This window comes from Tauraco erythrolophus, chromosome 28, assembly GCF_009769465.1.
Source record: "Tauraco erythrolophus isolate bTauEry1 chromosome 28, bTauEry1.pri, whole genome shotgun sequence".
Classification (NCBI taxonomy): Eukaryota; Metazoa; Chordata; class Aves; order Musophagiformes; family Musophagidae; genus Tauraco; species Tauraco erythrolophus.
In genome coordinates, this window is record NC_141492.1 from 5,546,292 (window position 1) to 5,552,291 (window position 6,000).

The window sequence follows — 6,000 nt, forward strand, 5'->3', positions numbered from 1 at the left end:
GGGGTCCAGTTGGAACGGGGGGGGGGGGGGTCACACCGGCAGGGCTGGGGGTGCCTTTGGAAAGGGGGGGGGGGGGTCACACCGGCAGGGCTGAGGGGTCCCGTTGGAACGGGGGAGGGTGTCACACCGGCAGGGCTGGGGGTCCCGTTGGAACGGGCGGGGGGGGGTTCTGCATCGCGGCGTGCAGCACACGACGGGGGAGGTTTGGGGGTGCGTCACCCCGAGGAAGGGAAGGGCTCGCGGGGCTTTAGGGTGCCCGGGGGGCTTGGGGACGGGGGGGTGCAAAGGGCGAGGGGGGCACATTAGGAGGGGGCAGCCAGGAGCTCGCGCCACGAAGGGCGAATATCCTGCAGCCCGCGGGCAGCCGGGGCACGCGCCAAGGGCAGGGCCCGGACGGACGGACGGACGGACACCCTGTCCTGGGGCCGGGCAGGCGGGAGGCCCCCCCCCCCGCCCCCATGCATATACATTTTTTTCACCTCCGATCCAGGGATAAAATTAAACAACAATTTGCATTAACATGTCGCTTCGCTCTGCCGAGCTCTCGGAAAACGCTGATGCGAGGAACGCGGCACAGGCGGCACCTTGGGCAGAGCCCACCCGTGCCATGGCCCTTGCCCCGCGCGACGGGCACCGCGGCCCACCGGAGCGCTGGCTGCGGCAGCAGGGCCGCGTCCGGCACCGGGGAGGGCAGAGCTTGACCACAGAAAAATAAACACATGGGAAAAGCCGGTGGGATTTTCGGTTGCCCAGCGCGGCGCTGGAGGCCGCGTTGCGGGGAGCCGCGGCTCCGAGCCACGACGCCCTTCTTGGGCTGCCCGGGACGGCCGGTGCTTGCCGGGGCAGGACTGGCTCCGCTCCCAGACCCCCCCAGTCCCCCCATGTCCAGAAAACTTCATGTTCCGATCGCTGTTGCTGCAGAAGGACGAGGAGACGCAGGCAGACCCCAAACCCTCCCCCCCGGGGACCCCGGCGAGTCCCACCGGGGTGTTGAGGCCACCGAGGCATCCCCTGAGCCCCTTGGCACGGGAGCGGGGCCCGGAGCCCCTCAGGTGCCCGCGGATGTGAACACGCATCCAGTTGGATTCACAACAGCAACAAGGTGCCCGTCAAAATCCGCGGGAGCGGGCGGCCGCGGCACTGCCGCCGATCCCGCTGGCTGCCTGGCTTTACGCTCCGGCATCTAACGCGCTTTTAGCTCCGAGCGCGTCGGCTTCCAGAGGGAGAAAGGTCCCTCGAAAAACACCTCCAGCGCCGCACGTAGAGAGGTGGGATATAAATAAAATATGGATCGTCGTCATGATTTATTTAGCAAATCTATTCCGAAAAACTCAATGAGGCGTGGGGCTCCGCATCCCTCCCCTCGCCAAAAAAGTAAAACAAATAAAAGCAGAATTATTTTTGAATAACGCTGCCGGGGCGTCCTCCGGCGCGGCCGACTCCTCATCCTCCGCCATCAAGGTTACACGCGTCTTTATCCGACTCCCATCAAGATATTTCTCTATCAAGCCTCCGACAACCAATCTTTCTCCCTGTCAGGGGGAAGCTATCATAAAGCTGTCCACTTGTCTATCAACTTTATTTGTTTTCATTTATCAAGCCGAGCCACTAAAAGCCTTTCCGGGCACGCCAACAGGGCCAGTGGTGGTCCCTCCCCGGCACGTGGCTGCGGCCGGCACGGGGACGGCGCGGGGAGCCCCAGCAGAGCCTGTCCAAAGAGCGCAGCACAAGGGGGGGCTCCGGGTGGCACGGACACCCCCAGAGGGGACCAGCAGCTCGGCAAAAACCGGAGCTGACACCACCCACGACGGGGATGTTTTGGGATTTGAAGCCCCCAATGCTGGACCACCAGCCGCGGGCCACGGAGAAACCTCCCCGCGGGTGCTGGGAGCAGCTTTTCTGGGGCAGATCCGGCGGGGGGAGGCAGACCCCAACCCGGACCGTCCCCGATGGGGTTCGGGCACGTTGCAGCTGCGTTTGGTTTGCTCACGGCGAGGGTCGTGCCGGGGCAGAACTGTGCCAGGGGCTTCGGCTGCCCTGGAAAGCCAACAGCAAACGTTCCGAAGGATCAGCCCCGGGGAAGCTCCCGAATAACGCTGCCCGAGACCCTCCTCAGCCCCCCGAGCTCTCCGGCCACCCGGACCCTGGCAGCAGGTGGAGGGACGGTTCTCCTCACGGACGGTCCTCCACGTGGGACCACCGGCGGGGGCACAGCAGGCGGCCCCCACCGCCAAACCAGCGCGGGAGCTGCCGGGGAACCGGTTCCCACTCCTCAGCACTGAACCACGGCGCAGCGGGATGGCGGCTGCTGGCAGGAGCCTCGCAAATGCCAGATAAGATCAAAAAACCTTAAATTTCAAACATAATGGAGAAAGACAAAAAGCAGGAAGGGAACACAGCCCCCCCAGCCCCCCAGCACAGGCACAGAAGAGGCTGCGGGAGCCCCAGTGCTCCCAGCTGGTTCCCGCTCTTCACCGGGCGTTTGAAAAATGAGAATATCAGTAGGAAAACCCATGGCCGAGGCCCGGAGGAGCCACGGAAGGGCTCCGGTGTCCCGGCCCAGCTCAGGAACTGAGCGGGATTTCCATCACCTCCAGGTCCGACAGCTCCCAGGTCTGCATTAAGGACAGGCGATTACTTTTCCCCCCCAGAAATCCCCCCAGTGCTCTCCCAGCATTCCCAACCTCCAGTTTTTACCTTATTCCACCTCATTTAGGCTGCCAAACTGTTTGAGCACTGGCGGCAGCAATGCCAGGGCCACCGGCTCCCCCCAGCCCCAGCCAGGCAGCGCGGACGCAGCCTGCGGGACCCCCCCCCGCTGCCCCCCGGCTCCTCCCCTGAGCCCCTGCAAACAGCCGAGCCCTCGCTCCGTTCGGGATCCCAGCCGGACCACGGGATGGCAGCCGGTACGGAGCTGCCGCCCCTCCACACCGGGCTCCGTGTCCCTTCTCCCAGGCACGGGGCACTGGGGCTTTCCAAAGAAAAGGCCACCAAAATGTTTTAACAGAGTTTAAAAAAATAAATGAGGTGGTGGGCTCAGAGCTGCCCAAACGCTGCCGAAGGTCTCCGAAGGGCTTTGGATCAGGATCGGGCCCTTGCGGAGGCAATATCTTGAAGTAATAATTACCAAATTCATCAAGCTTCACCATATCCCTCGAGACTAATCAATTCCAGACTTATTTTGTGGATTGAGAAACGCAAACAATAAAAAAATCATCGCGCTGCTGCCAGCAGCGGCTATCGATTCTGGTTGGCCGCGGTTCGGGGTGCCAAGTGCCACCCGGGCACTCGCCGGTTGGCAAACCTGCGGCTGTTTGGCAAAGTGTGATGTGCCTGGAAGGGCCACGGTGGGCACTGGGCAGCACCGGTGAGTCCAGCTGCTTCCCTCTGCGCTCCGCATGGCTTTTATCCGCCCGCGCCGGCAACGTGCAGGGAGCTGCTGGTTCCCGCTCGGCCCATGCTCCACCGGAGCGGTGGGAAGTCACGGATCAAATTCCCTGGAAAATGGCCGGCGAGGGGAGCGCACAAGGAATGAGCCTGGTTGATCCTCACCATCCAGCTCCCCTTCCCAGCCTGCTCCCAGTTTAGTTCCTACACGCCTCTGCCCGGCGCGGAGCCCAGCGCCAGCTTGGCATGTAACGACTTTTCCTTCCCCATTTCTTGGTAATTGGAATGAAAAAATTCGCCGTGGTTGTTCCTGCACCAGGTTGTTTTTCTTACCAACCCAAAACAACTATTTGCCTTAATTATTGCAAATCCTCCTATTTCCAGCCCCCAGCTACTCCGGGAGGGGGGGGGGGGCGGTGAGGCTGGTTGCAGGGAGGTATAATTTACACCCGTCTTCTTTGGGTTTAATTGTATCAGCTCAGAAATGATGGAAAATATTTGCTACCGAAAGAAAAAAAAAACTTCCCACTTAAAAGGTGAAGAGTCGCGGGAGAAACGCCTGGAAGAGCGGGCGCAGCGGCGAGGCCGCGCCGCCGCACAAAGGCTGGTTATGATTTAGCTGCAACAGGAAAAAAAGGGGCCCCGGCGGGTCCCTGGGAGCTTCCCGAGCCTGAGCGCCAACCCTGGCACAGCCGCGGCGCCCGAGCGCGGGGGGATCCCGGCCGGCAGCGGGGTCGTGCCGATGCCCCGGCAGCCCTTGGCATCCACCAGCAGTGACCCCCCCCCCAAAGGCCAGGGGCTCGGGGGGAGTTTGCTGTTGAAGTAAAGACACATGTGAGAAATTTTGGGCTAATTTACAGCTGGTCCTGGGCAGCCAGCGGGGAGGGGGCAGCACGGGAGGGGGGAGGACGGGGGGGGGGAAGAGACAAATCCATTGACTGACCCAAACGTCGGAAATCCCAAAGGAGCGACCAGCCGTGAGCGCGGTACTGCCGGCTCGTTAGCGGCCGCTGCCAGCTCGGGCCTCTCCACTCCCCTGAGCCGCGCCGGCACTGATGGCAAAGCTCCCGACCGCGGGCAGCCTTGCCAGTGCCAAGGGCACCTACGTGGGCAATGGCTGCTCCCCCCGGCTGGGAGGGATGGGCTGGCACCAGGCTGGCGAGCAGGCAGGAGGCGGGCAGCCGCGCGGCGAGGGCGATGAGCCGCGGTGGTGAGCTGCCAGCGGTGGCTCCTCCATCTCTGGGGTGGCTGGAGCCCAGCGCCGTGATGCCAGGCTGGAACATGGGCCGGGCTCTGCCCCAGTCCCCGGGCTGGAGGGAGCTGGTATCAGGACGCTGAAACTTGCTGCTTGCTTCTTCTCCATCCATTGGGCTGCCCACGGTGGGGGAACCTTCCACGAGCCCCCCAGCCCAGAAACCATCCCAACAGGCGGCAAGAACCGCACCGGAGCTGTTGATAAGTGGCCAAGGTTGGCCATGCCCAGAGCACCTGGTTCTTTGGGTTGAGCTGCCCCGGGCGGAGTGGGGGACGATTGCCCTGGGCACCCAGCCACTGCTCCTTGTCTTGGGGAGCACGGTGGCAATTTGTGCCTGCTGCAGCCCCCCCCGAGACACAAGCGCTTGGCTGCATCTTGCTTCCTGCACACGCTTGCCCCGCGTGTGCCCGGGCAGCGGAGCCTTCCTCCTGCCTCTACCTGGAACACTCGCTGCAGCCCCAGCGCCGCCGTCTCGGTGAACAACCCCAGCCGGGGCTGAGCCAGCGCCAGCACAGACCCAGCGCCGCGCAGCCACCGCGGCCTGCCCAGGGCTCGGCAGGGTCGGGCAGACGCGCGGCCATCGCCTGCGGCAGGCGAACAGCGTGCGGACAGACGGACGACCCCGCGGCACGGCACGGAACAGCTTGAGCAGATCATGTCTGCAGGCGTGACGCCCGCTCCCGGTTAGCAACACGGTCTGGCCCCGGGAGGAGCGGCACCGAGCCGCCGCCGAGCCGCCGCCGCCAAGTCGGGGAGGGCCCCTGCACTGGCGCGTACGGCGATAACACCGCCACCCCGGCACCGACCGCGGCTCCCATGTGGCCCTGCCAGTGCCACGACACGAGCTCCAGCCGGGTCAACCCAGCCCAGGCCAGTGCCAAAGCCGTGGGTCTCACGCTGGCAGAGGTTCAAAGCAGCCCAAGCATTGTTTTCCCACTGTAGGAATTATTTCCTGAGCCCCGATGAGGGTTCGACCCGCACAGGACGGCCATGGCAAGAGGGTGGCCAGAGCTGGCACCACGCAGGAGCAGCGGGGTGGCCGTGGCCCCCCGAGCCCCCCGGCCAGGCGTCCCCCCCCACCCAGGGCAATGCAGATGCAGCCCACGGCCCACGGCCGCCCGCAGCGCACCGGGGACGCGCACCGGCTGCCCGGTCCCCGAGTGAAACCCCAAAGTCCATAATTCCAAAATCTTGTGGTTTTCACCCAAAGTCGAGGCCGGGCCAGCAGCAGCAGCGGCAGCAGCAGCGCGGAGCCGAGCGGCACCGCATCGCTTATCCAACACCCCCCCCTAGTGCCGGTGCCCCTCCGCGGGCCGCCCGGGCCGGGGCCGCATCCTGCCGGTGCCCCGGGCCTGTGC